This window comes from Zonotrichia albicollis, chromosome 2, assembly GCF_047830755.1.
Source record: "Zonotrichia albicollis isolate bZonAlb1 chromosome 2, bZonAlb1.hap1, whole genome shotgun sequence".
Lineage (NCBI taxonomy): Eukaryota > Metazoa > Chordata > Aves > Passeriformes > Passerellidae > Zonotrichia > Zonotrichia albicollis.
The window spans coordinates 110,122,175-110,140,809 of record NC_133820.1 but is presented as its reverse complement, the minus strand read 5'-3'; the positions used below and the strand labels follow the sequence as shown (position 1 = coordinate 110,140,809).

Here is an 18,635-nt window from a genome sequence, read left to right as displayed (position 1 = left end):
GTGATTAAAAATCACCCATTCAGGCAGTTGCTTCTGGGTGTTGATGTGCCAGGCTGTGGGTGTGGGGCTAAGGGGGTGGAGAAGAGGAGGGTTTGTGAATGTATGGCTGATGTTTGACGAGCTGAATTTCAAAAAGAAGGAGGGGAAAGCAGAGGAAAAGAGGGAAAAACTCAGCTTGCCCCAGGAGGAAGGAAAAGGAGAGAACAAAGCTTCCTTCAGTAAGCTCAGCCAGTCCTACAATTTCTGAGTTCCTCACAAGAGAGCTCCCCCCTTTCACTACTCTAAAGAGAAAACAAGATTGTGAAATCAAAAGTCAGCCCTGGGGGAGGAGAAGGGGAAGGAAGTTTGTAAATGAGACAGGATTTATCCTGAAATAATAACCTTAGCAGTGATAGCAGGGCTCCTGGTGAACCACTTGGTGGACTTTTTAATCTGTCTCCTTAGATGCTGAGTGTCATTTTTAAAGCAGGCTCTTTATGTCAAAGGAGATTAGCACTGGTGACAGAATAACTTATTCTTGAATGTGAATATGGAGAAAAAAGTACTTTTCCCCATCTCCCCTGCTGGTAATTCTGATATATTTTGGTAATTTTGATATATATTGCTATATTATTTCCTTGTTTATTCTGTAGATTTGTTAGTATACAATTACTCCTAAATTACTTTAAAAAAATCAGTGTGGAGAAAAAACACTTGTTCTCTTGTTACGTAAAAAAAGTCACTGAGGATAGCATTAAATCTTTCAGCATTAAACATTTAAGTAACTGATGGCTGTACTGCTGCCTTCTGAATCCATGCATGGCTGCTAAAATATTTCATCTCTCAGGGTTTCTTACACATCTCATCCATGCTAATGTGAGGAAAATGTTTTAGTTTCTCATCTTTTACAGAAAATATCTCATTGAATGTGTAGTACACTCACCTTCCTGAGCAAAGAGGATAATGCCAGTGTGACCTTGGTGCCAGGAGCAGATCACCTTGAGTGCCATCATGTGGCACCTACAGAACCTGGGGATCTGGCCCAGCCAGCGTGGGTTTGGAAAGGCAGGTCCTGCTTGGCCAACCAATCTCCTTCTGTGACAGGGTGACCTGCCTTGTGGATGAGGGAGAGGCTGTGGATGTTGTTTACTTGGACTTCAGTACAGTTTTGACTCTGTTTCCCACAGTATCCTTCTGGAGAACTGGCTGGCCATGGCATGGACAGGTGCACTCTCCTCTGGATGAAAGAAATGTCTGGATGAGCAGCCCAGAGAGTGCTGGTGAATGGAGTTCATCCAGCTGGGGGACAATCACCAGTGACATTTCCCAGGGCTCAGTACTGGGGACAGTTTTGATATGTGTATCAATGACCTGGATGAGGGGGTTGAGGCCACCCTCAGGCATTTTGCAGATGACACCTAGGTGGGCAAGGGTGTTGATCTGCTGCAGGATGGAAGAGCTCTACAGAGAGATCTGGACAGGCTCCTGGATTGGTGGGCTGAGGCCAATGGTATGAAGTTCAACAAGACAAAGAGCTGGGTCCTACAAACTTGAGTCACAACAGTCTTTAGCCACGCTAGGGGAGGTTTAGGTGGGACATCAGGAAGAAAGTTTTCACAGAAAGGGTAATTGGTCATTGGAATAGGCTGCCCAGGGAAGGGTGGAGCCACCCTCTCCAGAGGAGTTTAAGGAAAGACTCAGTGCTGGGTCTAGTGGACAAAGTGGTGTTGGGTCATAGGTTGGACTCAATGATCTCAGAGGTCTTTTCCAACCTAATTGATTTTGTGGTTCTGTATCTTCATATCTAGGACTGCAAAAGTTGCTTTTTACACAGAGTTTTTCTCAGAATAAGACTTCTGAATCTGGCCTTCCCCCTGCTTTAGGAATCATGTTGTTTCACTGAATTACAGACACCCCAATATGGTGGGGTGGATTAACACGCTCTGTTGCTACCACCAAATATTCTACGTCTTGTTTATGTCTTTTATACAGGAGCTCTGCCATGCTTCTTGTCAGGGATTTATACTCATCTTTATTTTCTAGAGGTGTACATAATTTAGGAAAGAGAAGCACTCCAGAAAATATTATAAACAAGGTGTACATATGTGATCCTTTCACATATGCAAAGTTGCTGACTTGAGTTGAAAGACAAGCAAAAAAAAAAATAAAAGGGATTTCTATGAGGGTTTTTTAAGACTTGGTTCTTATGACCTGTAAATAAGAGCAACTTTAACTGGTATTTTAGATGTTGTTTAAAACTGGGTAAAGATAGTGAAAACAGACAATTTCTTGCTCTGACTTGTGGGGGTATTTTTATGTCATTGAGATGGAACTTCCCATCACCACTCCGCTGGAAGTCTTCCAAGTGCATTTTTACGATTAGCAGAAAGAGGAAGTGTATGTTGAAACAAGTTCTGTCCATTTCTGCTTGGCTTCAGTAGGTCTGGCCTTTGTGAAAGTCTTGAAGAAATGCTGGGTCATCCTTTCCTGATGATAATCCAGGAACCCTGAGCAGGGTTTGAAGGAAGCGATATAAACTGCATAAGCTATATGTTTCACTGCCTTTACACACTCCCAGCTCTTCCAGAAAGGGTTGTTTTGGCTGTCTGGTGGTCAAGAGCCCAGAGCATCCTGGCTGTAGTGTTTTTCTTTGATTTTTTTTAGTGGAAGAGATGGTTATCAATAAAGACACATTCATGCTACCTGTTTTGAGACTTGTCCCCCAAGGAAGATTTATCCCATCCCAGTCTGTAGTGGCTGTTTCACTCAGTTTTCTAGACAGAACCTGAAACAGGTGGCTCAAATTTTGTCTAGCTTTTTAATGGCTAAAAATAAGGTTTTGTTCTGTCATGTCTAGAGGAACTTAGCTATCTGTTCTTTGACACAGGCCACCTCCCTGCCCCGTTTGGCCTGTCCCTTAACCATTTGCCCTTTCTCAGACTGGTTTCTAGACAATATAGGCATCCCACACTAATCTGGCTCATCCTGTCTGTAGCATTAGAGATCGCTGAAGTTGATTTTTTTAAGTGAAAGTGGAAAAAGAAGCTGCAAGAAATCTTATAATGGAATAAATCAAATAATGGATTTCTATTCCAGGTGTGACTCCCTGGCAGATGATGATTCTGACACCATTTTGGGTGTGGATCTCTGTGCTGACAAAGAAATTGGAAGGGGTAGAAAACAACTGCAGAACTCGGTGCAGGAGAAGAGCCCTTTACACACGAGTCTCATGGGATATAACTGATCTGCTCTAACTCCCAGTGACAGCCAGCTGTTCTTTCTGGTATATTGTAGCTACTTCTTTTCTCCAGCATCTCAAGTAATGCAACATCTTTTCATCATTTCTTGTTGCTGGAAGGGAGGTGATGAGTGTTCATGTTCTGCTTGGAGGATTTTTTCACCTAGGACACATGCAGGCAGAAGATACTATTAGATTGATCCAGCAGGAAACAAAGGTAGTTAGAAAATGTGATGTTTATGTCCTTATATAAGAGTTTATGTCCACCTATAAGAGTATGTGGTTTTAAGGCTAATACAGTGTGTCTCCTGTCAGGGAGAGTTAGCTGCCAGCCAGATTGGTTTCCCAGAAAAGAAGTGTCTGTAGGCTGGCTGCTGTTTAATAAGTGCACTGTGTCCATTATTCAGGCTTTTGAGCGGATTCCTTTTGCTTCTTACAGAAAAAAAAAATTGAATTATTCTCTCATTGTTAAACAAAAATCTGTATTTATACAATTGAATATATAACAGATTCGTAGACATTAGTGCAAAGTGATCCAAAGGTGGGTTGTTTTGCCTGTCTTGTCTTTTTTCCCCCTCCCCTCTTTCCCCCCAAGTCATGCTCAGATGTCAGATGTTGCTGAACCTGTTTGGCTGCTTTGTGAAATCTGGAGGGGCACAAGCTGCCACCTGGAGCTGCTACCTTGAGCAGCCACTGCTATGTCTGACTAGTTCACAAAGACACGTTTATTCTGGTTGGCATTAATTAGATCAAGAAGGTAGGAAAGGAAAAGAGAAGAAAAGAAGTTATTGCATTCCTGAGCTGATAATATATACAGGACTGACAAGTGGAGAGGAAAATTGCAAAGCATAGCTGCTGTCTCTACTGGCAACTGAAAACAGCCCAGTAACTTTGTTTCCAAGGGACCTGTGCTTTGTTTATTTGCTCTGAAGAGAGATAGGTAGAATAAATTGATGATAGTTGTGGCAAATAAATGTTATCTGGAATGGAAAATTGAATTTCAAACAAATATGAAAAGCATAGAGTCAAGATCCCAATTCTTTGAATCTTCACTATGTAAAGCACTAATAGCAATGGGGTTTTGGGGGGGAAAGTTTTTTTGCTGGTTTCTGTCTGGAGGAGATTTGTTAAATTATTGCTCAGCAAGTCCAAAACTTAAAACTGACTGTGGATATCACTGCAAGAGCATGTTATAAAGGGCAAGAGGATAAAAAGGCTTTCAAAGGAGGAACTAATGGAAGATGGGCACATGGATGGCTGTTCCACCATGTCAGAGTGGGTATTCCTGGGAGAGGATCAGTCAGTAATAGGTTTGTTACTCAGTTTTCTTTTACCTCACCCATCTTCTATGGGACATAGCCTTTCCATGGTAACTGAAGAGAACATTTTGTTAATCTAGTGTGACTGCTCCCTATGAAATTATATATCTGCATTAAAAATCTCAGGTTCAAGGAGACTAAAATTAATGGCTGCAATATGTATTATTCTCAGCTGGTATTCTGTGGTATGTTAATACTAGTCCTGTAGGAACTTTAGCTTTTAAAATATATTGCCTGTGTGATGCCCTGTTCATTCACAGAAACTTGAAGTATAACACCCCTACCAGTTAAAGGACTTCGGCATTCCTTTTAGTCTGAAAAATATCATGCTCAAGACCTGGAAGTTTCATAAAAATTCCTCCCTAAAGATATTGCTACTGCTTAATAGCCATCTGCTTTGGGTTTTTTCTTGAGTCATATGGGGGCCTTTGTTCTTTGGCTTACCTGCTAGACTTAGCTTTTATTTAAGGTTTTTCCTTTTCTCTTGCTTGAATACAAAAGCACAGTTTCTTACAATGCTTTTAGTTATAATTTACACTGTATTTTTGATAGGTTACAGTAGTAGGAGATTCTTTTGAAGAACAGAAAGATATAAAATATTATATTAAAAAATATATCCTTTCCAACAAAAAATATGTCCTTTCTTCATCTGTTTGTCAGCATTACTTTTGGGGAAAACTCCATTGCATGGACTATAGTGATGTGGTGTGGGATCTCAGCACCTCAGGACTGAGGTGCCAAGTCACCGAGACCACCCTTGGGGGGCTCGGGAGTCCTGGAATGTTGCCAGAAGTGTCTGGTGGCTGGACTTTGATCCTACACAGGAGACGACGCCTGTATGAGGATAGGAGGATTTCACCGGGGTGAATGGTGAAGGGATTAGTTAATTAGAGGGTGAAACACAGGGTTTAGGATTTCTGTACAGGGGGGTTTAGAGAAGTAAGATGGAGGAATTGGGGCGTGTCCTGTCCTTCTTCTTCTTCTCCTCCATCTTCTGTGGTGATGGTGGCACTTTGGGATTGGTCATTACTAAAAGTGCACTGGGCAATAAGGGTGAAAGGTATTGGGAAAAAATGATAAATATTGTATACGCAACTTTGGGTATAAAGATAGGTGACCGCCCCGGAGGGGGGACAGTGTGCTCATGGCTGGCTGCTGAGCAGACCTCTGTCGGGCCGAGAGAAAATCTTTTAGATAAACAATTAATAAACACAGAGACCGAAAGAAGAACTGAAGCCTCTTCTCGTCCTTTGATACGCGGGCTGCCCCAAGGCCACCCCGGGCCTTGCCAGGCCCTCCAAACAGCCGAAAACCGGACAATGTGGTACTGAGAACTGCAGGAGCTCTGGAGAGCCTTCAACTCTGAGTGACAGACTCTTCTTTCAGGGTGATGGGAAAGAATATTTGCACGAGTCCTTAATCTGAAATTTGACAGTCAGTTGTGCTTTTTTTTGTCTAGATGCAGGTGCACCACCCTGAAGAGGACTGTCAAGAAAATAAGGAATAGAGTATGACACAAGAGGAAAGTTGCCAGATAATTAGAGATTTAATAATAAATAGGAAAAAAGTGATTGCTGTGTTGTCCAGGACTTGGTGCTTATTTAATTTCTTGCAGATCAGGAGTACTTAGAGGGAGAGTAATTGATGGGATTAATTAGAGATATTTGTTTAACAAGTGTTCCTGACTCTTGTGGCTCATTAATTAAAACTTGAACTTTGTAAGAATGTTCTCTGCAATCCATATCGGTTTGTGAATACAAACCACTTTGGTTTTGAATGGAAGAGAAATCAGATGAACAGATAATTAGTGCAACAAAAATAGTACATAAGGGGTTACAGGGATTTATATTTCATTGGAGAATCAAAAAATCCTGAATCCACCCATAAATCATACATAACTGCCAAGGCCTGCATTTATGGAGAAGTTTTCTTTAGCAGTCTCTGACGGTCTGTGTTTAAATTCATCTTATGTGATGTCACAAGAATTAGTCTTAGAACTAACTGTAGACTAAGTATATAATTTTTATTGCTTTAAGCAATTTTTTAAAGCAATTTTTTAAAGCAATTTTTTAAGCAATTTTTTTAAGCAATTTTATTGCTTTAAGCAATTTGTTTTCCAGTGAGAGCACTGAATATCCAGAATATTTTTCTTTTGCACACTTGCATTTGTAAATAGTTATTCTCTTGACTCTTCACTTGACAAACTATTAGAAAAATAACAAAAGGGTGTAAATGTTTCTCTGCACATCAAGGGTCTCTATCCTGAAATTTTTGGAAATCTAAAAGGCAATTAATTCACTTAACAGACCCTGTGGTGGTAAGTAAGGTTTTGAGTTCTCTGATGCTTTGCTTTGTTTTTACTAAGTTAGTGTTCTCTGTTAAAAGGCACAGCTTTACTAATACTTTTCAAGGCTATTCATTTTAATTTGTTAATGATCCTCATTTCTTTTTAAAATATCCTGGTACAGTTACTACATGAATATCTCTGGAAGACAATAGACAATACCCTCAGGACCAAAGATTATTTCATTAGCATAAAATTGTTTGGTTCTAATCCTCTAAGTATTTGTCTATGTGCTTAACTTTATTTAGCATTCCCAAGAAATTCTTGTATCTGATGCTGTCTCTTAGTGTCTGCAGAGCAACTGCCACACTGTTTTCAGTGAGATGTTCCCTTCAAAAGAAAGCTGTTGAACTATGGTTCTGGTTGGAAACAGAGCTGAAGTTTCAGCAAAAGTGGGAGCTGAGTGTGAGGCTAAAATACACTTGTAATTACTGAAACTGTGCATTCATACCACTGCTCATGAATACCACATAATCTTCCCATAATACTAAGGGCTATATTTCAATGCTTAAAAAAACAAATTTAAATTTCTTCTCTAATGCAGTTTCCTGTGGCCATGGTGTAAAAACATGAACAGATTCAGGCAGTGTCTGTCAAGTTTGTTAAAGTGAAGTCTTTATCCTGGTTTTCAGAATTGGATCACGTAGAGGGAAACCATAATCGGACATGCTCTTTGTAAAGCATCTCCACCAAAGACACTAATCTACCTGTTTTGCTAAAAACCCCATAATTTTTTGAATATAAAACAGTGGAGAATTTAGATGTAGCCAAGAGCCTCAAAATTAAGACTGATCTCTAAACCTTCCAAAGTTTTAAGGCAGTCTAGCTTTTAGATCCCAATAGCCTCTCCACATTTTAGGGTTAATCGCCTTTTCAATACTGTAGAAGAGACTTAGACTTCAGAAGATGTGTTTAAAAACTTCAAGTTTCACATTTAGTAACTATCAGCTTAAGTTTGTTTTGGCATCATACTGCTAAAAAGCAGTTAACAACAAAGGAAAAGAAAACAATTTTCTTATCTTTTCAATACAAAACCTTCCATGACTGAAAGGGTAAACAATACTTTTGGATATTTGCAGGAGAAAACATAAAAAGGATCAAGTTCCTGTGCTTTTGACTGGGTTAGTTTCTCCCCCCCTCCTCTGTTTTTAAACATGTCCTTGCACACTGATATTCTTCAAATCTAATTTCGGTAGTTCTGACCATCAGGTTCAATTGATGTTTTCATACTCCTGCTCTGATCATTCCCTCCATGATTTAGGGGGTCAGACTAGAATTCAAATTCACAAATTAGATGCTGTATTGTCAATCTAACAATTTAGAACAGAGCAGTTCCAAAATCCAAAATGCAGCACTGAGCAAGAGGCTTCATTGATCACAAGGAATTGTTAAGAGCAAGTTCTGTGTAGCAGTGGGAGTAGCTTCTCTTTTTCCCTTTCTCTGCCTCACCTTCCCCCAAATTTACAAGCAGCTGCTGTACATTCTAAGCAAAGGGATTTTTTTTTTGTTTGTGGCTTACTTTGAAGTTTAGTAAGATATGCTTTTGTTGAAATTGGGGAAATATGATATTTGATAGAGCAATTTATAATCTATTCAAATATGAATCAAGTACTAAATATTTCGCCTTGAGCAAGGCATAAAGTATTTTAGAATCCCATGCTGCTGTTGAAAGTTTTGCCTTTCTCTAAAGAGCCTCAGTGGTGAGTCATTTATAGTATGGCTTATTGGTTCAAATTCAAATGATATTTAGATACAAATGAAGCGCTAGGGGAAAATGGCATACCTGCATACAGTGACCCATCAATGTCTTAAGAGTTGCATCAGTGACACCAGAGGAGGCTTAAAGCTCAAAGAGCAATTAATAATAAACATCTGTTTGAGGGAGACTTAGCACTTAGCATTCACATGAAACAATTTCATACTAAGAAATTGCTCAAATTGTATCACATGACTCACTCCTGATGACATGATATTTCTTAATTTTTCAAAAAAGCCAGACTGCCTTTCTTTTTTCCTTTTATGTCCTTAGTGTGTAAAAAGAGAATTGCAAGGTGCAGATACTGACTTAAGGGGAGGGCACTGTATTTTCTCCAATTCCTTCACTTGGGTTGAGCAGAGGATGTGGCTAGTCAGAAATGTACTGAAGCTATTTGACTGGAGCAGGAAATCCCTATATCTCAGACATGCTGTTAAGAACAGCAATGAGGCTGCTCTTCCTCTGGCCCTGTTCAGAAAAATGTGAGTTTCTAATGTCATTTGGATCAGCCGCTCTGTGCTGACTGACCATATGGCAAGAGAGGAAAGACTGAGGAGACACTATTTTTAACCCATCCACTGTTGTTGATTTCCTTAATCAGAGAATGATATGATTAGCTGTATATAGAACAAGTAATTTATGTGATTGTTCTTGCCTGTGGAAAAGTTATAAACTGCAGACATTAGTGTATTTTTTCCATTTGTTAATATTACAGTTTCAATAGGATCCATTATACTACACTATGGTATCTGCTTTCTGAAGACAGTGGACTGATTGTTTGGAACAAGTGCCCGGCAGCAGCACCTATCAATCTAAAAATTTATGTTCCTTGTCCATCAAAATAAGATAAAATTGCACAGAAAATGAACTATAAAAGAAAGATTGTATTTCTGTTCTGCATGTTGAAGGAGTGGCATAGAGAATTCTCTTTTGAAGGCAGAAGGCATGGCAGTAAAAATGACATTTGGTAGCTGCATATTAGTATTTCCAAACTAGCAAGAGAAAAATCTTACTTTTTAGCTTTCTCAAGAACCAACTGTCCAACTGTTTTTATCTATGAAAACATCTATGTCTGACTTACAAGTAACACAAAGGAACCCAGCAAAAAGCTGTCCTGGATGCTTGTGGGTTGGTGAATTTCAGGATTAAGATTGGATTATGATTTTGAGCCCCATCTAAGTTGCTTCTTCCCATCAGTCCTTGTATTGTCCTTTTCTAGCACTTTGAATATTTTCTGGAAATGGGGTTTCTTGTAACCTAACTGGGCAGTTGATTGTTTCTATTCTACTGATCTGCTTCAGCCCCTAAGGTGCTCTGTTTCTTGATTGCCAGGAGCATTGTAACCAGAATAACACTGTAACTGCAAAGCACGGCTGTGAGGCATGCAGAATGCAAAGTATGATACTCATAATGCTTCCCTAAACAACAGCATCCTGATGATCAAACTTTTAACATGAGGAGCTGACTGAATTTGGCAGAAACAGTGGCTGCACAGCAAATAGACACATTTTGGTGATTCTGGCATCAGAAATACATAATTTTGGGACTCACACATGATGAAAGAATAATTTTGCATACAGTCAATAGATGGATTTTCTTTAAGTCTCCTAGCCTTAAGCTATATTAAATTTAGATACAGTAACTTATCTCTCTAGTAATATATTAGCTCAGAGTCTTGGACTGAATTTCTTCACCTCCTGTTTGAGCCAGGGACATTGTCAGTCGATATCTAGTGAATATTTTGGCATAGTTTAAGAAATAACTGTCATAAGCTACCCACTTCTTTTCACTGCTTTAACTTACTGCAACCATACACACCTTAAGCAATCATTTTTTGTAGTTTATACCATGGACAGAAACACACAAGCTGTGGTTCAGCATTTAATGTACTGATTCTGTGGTGAAGGTGGTAAGTTTCAGCAGAAAGGAGCTATTGGTGCTGAAGTAACTTTTGTTTCCAAAGCTCTTGGTGGGGATCATAAGAACACAAATGCACAGCTGTGTTGGCTCTGAGCACTAGAGATGTTATCTTGTTAAACTGTGGTAATTTGATTATATTCAGTCATGTATCTCAGTCCTTGTGCTATATGAGAACCCAGCTTCATGTCTAAAGACACTTCTACTGAGGTAATGAATTTCAATAGATATTGAAGAGGAGGAAGGTTAGAAGACATCTATTTTATAGTTCACACTTGAGTTGAAAAGTGAAAGAAGGGAAATTAGTGTGGCAGAGGATATTTGTTAGATGATTTCATTATATTAAGGTAAGATTTTTGAATGATAACTAGCATCACAAGTGACACAGGTACAACTTCATGAGACCATGGGTTTGAACTCATAATTATTCACTTGTATACATGTGTATATGTGCATACAAGTGCATAAGCAGTGAGAATATTCTGAAGCCTTTGCTGACAAACCATCACATAGGGATACTCAGCTCTATGAAATCTCACTGTGTTGTCTATTTTAACACATACAGTGCTATCCTCAAACTAAATAAAACTTATGCAGTAATTAAGGCAGATGTATCAGCAAAATTGAGATTGTTTGAATTGGTATCACTTTTATGATTGGTGTCACTTTTATGATTGATTAAGAAGAAAATTTAAATATAAGATGTTTTTTTCATTGAAACTGCTTCAGACTGTGGCTGGTTGCTGCAAGCAAAGGGCATGAAAAGGCAGACTAGCTATAGCGTGGACAAAAGAGCAGCAGGGCAGCCCGTGATAATCACAGAATCAAGAATCCTTTGAGCTGGTTGATCACAAATGCATCTGGATGAGTATAAGCCAGCATGGCTGGACAGACAGTCCAAAGAAATTACTGATGCTGTTTAATGAAAAATCAAGGACAGGATATGTGTTGAGGAATCTAAAATTCTTCTGTCTAGGACTTGTGCTGTGGCTCCTAGTGGGATGCTTATAACTTGACTTGACTGTAGGTTATCCATGGACATTCAATATCATGGAAAAGGGTTCTAATAATCATAATCCCTCTGCACATCTGTCTTGATTTCTGCATGCTCAGTTTGCCTGTTAGAAGCTGCTATTCCACACACAAGTTAACAGATGTTGCCAGCAAAAAGCTTTAAAAACCTTATGAAGAACGTGCATTTGTATGAGGTCTCTGGTCTATTGTTTCAAGGAAATGAAATGAAATGAATAGGAAATTAAATAATCACAACAATTGTTTATTGCTTCAAAAGAACAAAGTGCAGGCTCTTCCATGGAAGAAAAACCAAAGACAAGTGTGGGTTTGCAATTTTATGCTCAGATGTCTGAGGTATGTTTTGTTTCACTTTGTTGTGTTACCATTGTATGAAAGAGGGCATTGCAACATGAAAAACGGAGAACACAAGGAAGCAATTCTTTCCTGCTGTTTCCACTTTGTGTGATTTTTTAACACCTTTGTTGGAGACCAAATGTCTGGTGTGACTCAGTCAGGATTCCTCCCGGGCACTTTGGTTAAGCATTTCCAGTTTCCTGCTGCAGTTTGCTGCTTACATACAAGTTAGGATAAAATTAAAAAAAAAAAAAAAAAGGCAACTGCTATCACCTTGTGTTTCACCTGGTGAATCTCAAAGCAGTAGGGTCTCTGTGGTGTTTGTAGGAAGTCTTTCACACAGGTGCTGTACTCTCTCAAATTGTCCCCACTTTCAGCAAACTCCCGCTAGACTTTGCACTGTTATATTTTTTAATAAGATTTGGAGAAAGCAGTAAAAAAAAAAGTGATTATTTGCCACAGGTCTGTCGTGCAGAGTTGTGCCATTCTGGAGGCCAGCAAGTGTGGCACTGTTCCTTTAGGGCGTGGCAGGTTTGGCCAGGCCAAGCCGGGCTCCCTCACAGGGCCGGGTGCTGCCCGCCCCGCTCTGGACTCATTGCCCCAGGGCTGAGCTCGGCCTCACCCGAGCCGTGGGTCGGCACTGTCCCAGCACAGCCCTGGCTGGATGCTCTGCAGGAGGATCCATCTCTCCCTGCCTTCGGCCCGCCACGGCTGGCCCTTGGGAGGCAGAGGAGGTGTTTTGCTGTGGGTGCAGCTCGAAGGGCTGGCCTCAGGAGCTGGGATCCTGGCGGAGGCAGTTAGGTGGAGCGGGTTTTCCTGCAATTGTAGGGGAGATTTTCCTGTTGTGTTTCAGTCACAACTGTCTTGCAGTTGCAGACGCAGTCGGTGCTGCCACAGGATTACTGGGGCAGTGCTGGGCTCTGCTGCCTGTCCCAGCTGGGCTGCTGGCGGTTCCTGGAGGGTCAGCGTGCTCCCTGTCTCCGCAGCCATGCTGCCCACAGAAGATGTAGGGCGGGATCCAGCGGTGGGTATGCGGCTGGGTGGCTTTGCGGGACTGGAGCAGATGCATATGTGTATGCTTGCCTAATTTAGGAAGTATTTTATAATGTGTTTAGCAGTCCTAGGGAGGAGTTGAGGTTTGCTCTGTTGCTGTGATGAATTATCTTTTTGGTACTGGAAAGTCTGGAAAAAAATGGAACATTTTTCATCTCGTGTTTTCAAACAAGGACTTATTGTCTTGTTATTTGTCATAAAACCAGTTAGAGAGATAAAGGGGCATTAGCATCTGCATAGTGTTAACAACATCTGGAACATTATAATTCTGTTTTTAAAATAACAGATGAAGGCTGAGATACATGTTTACATGAGAAAAATTTAAAGAATACAATCATTCCCTGATGCCTGCTTCAGTCCTTGAGCAAAGTCTTTCAAATTCCATTTATTTATTTGTAAATGGTGAAGTTACATAACCTAAAGCAATGCCATGTTTCAAGTATGATGGCTGAGAGGTGATGTTTTTTCCAAGGATGTACATTTGGCACCAATATGCTCACACTGATGGTCTGGTCACTACGGTTATTTTGCATGCAAATTCTATATCCACTAAAGCCCACAAAATGCAGCATACATTTAGGAGAATCAGCAGCATGTATAGCTCATAGGTACAGAGTCATCGGGTGATTTTCCCAGTAAAGTATTTCAAGAAAAACAGTTGTCTGAGGATAAGATGACATTCAGTGATGTTTGATAATAGGTATTTATGAAGCTGCTGGAATAAGAAGCTGGAAGCTGAGCAGATGCATACCCGTAACTCTTTCTCAAGTGCTACTCTAGTTATTACAGTAACACTGACCTGCTTGCCAGCTGACAGGAAATGTACAATTTTGTTCTATTTTTTTTTGAGATAAACTATGACGCTTTTTTGATGAAGAACATCTAAAGGAGTGTAATAACTAAGCTATTGTTTTCTGTTTCCATTCTCCCTTAAAAGCTACTAAGCTATTTTGTGAATGATGTTAAGAACCTTTTATTTGAGAGGCCTGTTGATGGTATTGATACAGTAATTTAGAAGTAGAACTGTCCAAATCCCGAAAAATCCCTGCTCAGTGGTGTCAGCTGGAAAGAGGTTGCTCTGGGATCATTCTCCTGCAATTCAACTCAATTTTCTTTGCTTCCTCTTGGATTTTTAACTAGAGAACAATAGAAATTAAGCATATTTGAAGATATTTATTGGAAGCAAATTTGGCTGAACACGTGATCATTGAGCACATAACAATAAAAAATAGATGTTAGATTCTCTATTTTCTCTTTTTAAAGCTCAAGAGCACTGGAAAGAGTTACTTGTTAGTTGATGTAGTCTTAATTTCTTAGATTCTAAAGTTCCTTTCATACCTGGAATAAAATAAACAGATCTAGAAAGCACAGATCACTTAACACTTAAGAAAAATTCATGTAGTCCAAATCAGATGGCTTTAGAGATGACCATTACTTTCCATTGATTTCCAAGGCACCCCATAGAGACCTGTTCAGATGAAAGCACCACTTGCGTTTAGGTACCACTGTGCAGCAAGAGAGAAGGACTGCATTCTCATATTTTTTCACTTAGTGATTTGCTAACAGGGACTTGCAGATTTCTGTTCTGGACTACTGAGCTGAAGAATGCTCCTAAAAATCCTCCTGCTAATGGTGAACAGGAGCCTGGTACCCCAAGCTGTGGTGGCAGAAACGTGCCCATGGTGGCCCCGGTGACACCAGTAAGGCACAAGATGTCCCCACTCCTCTCAGAACTGGACTCAGGGTCCGGCAAGGGCCTGGGTGAAGATTTTCCTTTTAATGGAGTAGCCCTCCTGCTGATTCCCATTTTATGATTTTCAAATCCAGGAAGCCTGAGCTGGGTGTTCCCTCCAGTGGTGAGATGTTTCTGTCAGGGATCTAAAACAGATAACCTTCAGACCACAGATATGATTTTTTCCTTATCTTCCATCTTGCCATGGTTCACAGCTCATTAATGACCTAATTAAAATCTTGAGTTTTAAATACACCAATGATCTTAGGGAGTAGAGTGTACTGAGAGTACAGCAGGCATAAATTAGAAGGGGCTCTTCAGTGTTGGACAGTAGGGTGGGGTTTTGGGTTTTTTTGCAATAGCTAGAATCTCTTTATATTCTTTGTAAATCTGCAGAGTAGAACTCTATGAATATGTGTTCATTCCTTTAAAAAAATATTTTCTAGGCTTTTTTGAGGATTGCATATGACGATCAGGGAACAGGACAGTGAGAGGTTAACACTCTCATATACACTGAATACTCTCATATACATATACATAATACTCTCATATACACACACACTCGTATAACACTCACAATACATTGTGATGTATTGTAATGTGATTATAAATATAAGGAGTTTTAGTTTATCAAAAATATATCTTGCAGGTAGTTTAAGTTCAGAGCCCTATGTGATGGTTGAGGTCACATCTTTATATCTGTACCAGTTCCTGGGAATTATTGCTGTTACTTTAAATGCTCTCTCTGATAAGAAAGCAGACCCAGATAAGAAAGATATCTCTTAGATAAGAAAGCATAAGAATAGCAGGCTATCCTTCTGTGAGAAATTAAAAAGTGATTATCTAGGTGAAGACAGTGATTGTGAACTTTAGGACTCATGATTCCCTTTACTTAGCTGTGGGGAAGGAATTCATAGAACAACTTGGTGGGAAGAGAATGCAAGAATTTCTTTCTGCCACCTCTGAAAACTCACAGTAGCTTAACAGCTACAGAGTTTCCAAGCTGCACTAACATATCTCTGTATGACCCATTGTGACTAGAAGGAATGTGTTGGAACACACAATTTCTGAGTGCTTCTGTTGCTGTATAGTCTATGTTAAAATTCAGGGTGTACTGTGTCACCTAAGGCATTGCACAAGCTGGGAAAATGTGGGAGATTTCCAGCTCTACCCTGCAACTAAAACCTTATGAAAACTGGTGGGTTTGAGTGGGTAAAATTATTTTTCCTTCCTTTTGTTGTGGAGTGGCATCTATATCAAGGAAGCTGTTAGCTTGAAATGAGTGAGGAAAAAGGAGTGGTGTGGTACAAAGCAATTTGTCCCCTTTGGTAAGTTTTTGAGGTTGCTCGATTTGTTGTTTTCCATGCTGCCAGTGTCAGACCAAGACATGAACTTGATATTTGTTCCTATACAGCAATGATATGCCCCAGAATAAATGCCATTTTCTCAAATGTAGAGTTAGAATTTAGTTGAGGAGATTTTTGGAACAGACCCTCAACCCTAAATTTAATTGGAGGTCAGTGCTGATACCCATATGCTAAATATTAAACAATTAATTGCTTTCCTTCCCCTGAAGAATTTTGAGAAATATTAAATCTTCTATTTAAAGAATGTAAAGATAAAAGAGTTGCAAGAACATGAAAAGTAAAGACTAAAAAGCATTCCAAGTATATTGTAGTGTAGGTTTATGTGCACGTGTAATATTATATCTAATATATTACTGTATATCATACTGAATCAGCAACTGATTAATTGCTTTGGGATTTACAGGTCAAGATTTTTTTTGTAGTATGTTAGTTTTTGAGCCTTACTTACTGTTTTATCTCCCATGAGCAGGAACATATGATGTTGTGCCAAAACCTTAATTCTGTGAGATGTTCTTGTCTCACTGAATAACTTAAGAGGATTCATCTTTTCAAAAATACATTCTCCTACTAGCATATGTTTCAACCAGAAAGGGATGTTGTCAAGGCTTTATAACACTGCAAACAGCATAGCAGGTGTGCTTTTCCTGTATTGATGTAATTTAAATGTTGCAAACAACTCTCTCAACATTATGGAAACACTGCATGTAACTTCTAGACAAGGCAGATGATAATTCTTCTGCCAATGAAAATGTATGAATAGGATGATCTAGTAATTTTCTTGCATGCTGATCATTTGTTTTTGCATATCAGGAGCTGTTGAACAGACACTATCCTTTGAATATTTATCAGTTCTCACTGCTTTGATAAAAGCCAGTGGGAAAACAAGTATTTGCTTGCTTCAGGGTGTGTGCAGCTTGCTTGGTTTACTGCTACAGTAGTTTCCATTAAACATTTCTAAAAACAAATCTGATGTTGGATTATTAGTTCTTTTTGAGCTACTGACACAAACCACTATTTACATGAATATCTCAGTAGCTGTGCTGTTGGCAATTGCAAACATCATGGGTACCCACAAGCTTCAATATCTGCACTGCAGAAGGTAAAATCTGTCATGGACTAAGGACCACCTAGGCTATGCAGGAGTTCATTGGTTTGATTGCATTTGAAATGTTGATTGAATGGGCTGTGGAAGGAACAATCACATTCACTTGTTGGAAAGAAAAGTCATTCCCCAGACAATTTTGTGTATATCCTAGAAAATGTTAGAAAATGTTAATTTTTTTTTATTTTTTTTTTTTTACTGTTAACAGAAGAATTGAAAGCTGGATGGTTTTTTTATAGCCTGTAGCAGTTTTATCACAAGAACAAAAGATAATCACTTTACTTTTATTGTGCACTTAACAGAAAAATGTTGTGACTTTGAAAACTACAGCTCTGTATTATGGTAGTAAACTGCTTAAGCATTCCATGGATTACTCAGGAATAGTGTGGGTGCTCACTGCAATTCCCCTTGTACTGTAAACCTAGGATACATACATGTATGGACATATGTATGCAAGCATAACTAATTTTATTGCATTACATACTTCTATTTTGTATTACATTTCTTTTCATATTCGTATAATGGCATTTTAATAAATTTCATTTTCTATCTGAAAAAGTTGCCAAGTATTTTCAACAACAATCTTAGTATTCAATCTTTAAAATAACCAGTGGTCTTGTGTCCATCCTGTATATGAGTTTGGAGGACCAGGATTGAAATGGCCTTACTCTAACAGCCATTCCATAGCAGTCTTATCACAGTAAATTGTTAGAAAACATGACTACAAAAAATGCTATTCAGGCCTGTTTAGGCATATTTTGCCTATAATTCACCAAGCCACTGCAAACTGTGATTCTACCAGAGAGGATTTTCAAGGAATTTTGGAACATGTCACCAGTCCAACTCTTTTACCCAGTGCTACTTGTTAGTAAGGTTCTTGAAATTTCTAGAATGGCCTACAGCTTCTTCCTCCTGCAACAGGACTGAGTTCACTACAATTGAAAAGAAACAGTTTTATTCATGCCATGAGCTCCACCTTTACAAAAGTAGAAAGTGAAGTTTTGTAGGACATGGTTTCCCACTGCTTTTCCACTCCTGGTGGATTCTGTTCTCACCTCTCCTGAAGGTTGTAGGACCAACTGGAATAGAAGGAGACACTGTGTGGCATGCTATAACATAGCCTGCCCACATTATTGTAGTAGCTAGGGATTTATTCAGTGTGGGGAGAATTCTGTAGTGTTTTACTGACCAAAAGTGATCTCAGTATACCAGAATTTTTGACACATTCATTTATAAGTGTAGTTTTATACTTGAGGTGAGTTGACCCTGGCTGGATGCCAAGTGCCGACCAAAGCTGCTCTGTTACTCCTCTCCTCAGCTGAGCAAGGAAAATAAATACAACAAAAGGCTGATAGGTCAAGGTAAGGACACGGAGAGATCACTCACCAGTTACTGTCCTAGGCAAAATGGAATCAACTTGGGAAAATTAATTTAACTTTTTATCCATGAAATCAGAATCA

At 39.3% G+C, this 18,635-nt stretch overlaps 1 protein-coding gene across 8 annotated transcripts in view; it reads left to right on the top strand.

Annotated features, from left to right (window-relative positions):
• Positions 1–18,635, top strand: part of MID1 (midline 1) — a 249,147-nt gene that overhangs the window by 120,471 nt on the left and 110,041 nt on the right. The window contains exon 1 of one of the 8 annotated variants that reach the window (XM_014267415.3): positions 12,767–12,945. The exons of the other annotated variants lie outside the window; for them this stretch is intronic. The gene's annotated coding sequence lies outside the window, so the exon portion shown is untranslated. Of the gene's footprint in view, positions 1–12,766; positions 12,946–18,635 lie in introns of those variants that run through there. 8 annotated transcript variants of the gene reach the window in all.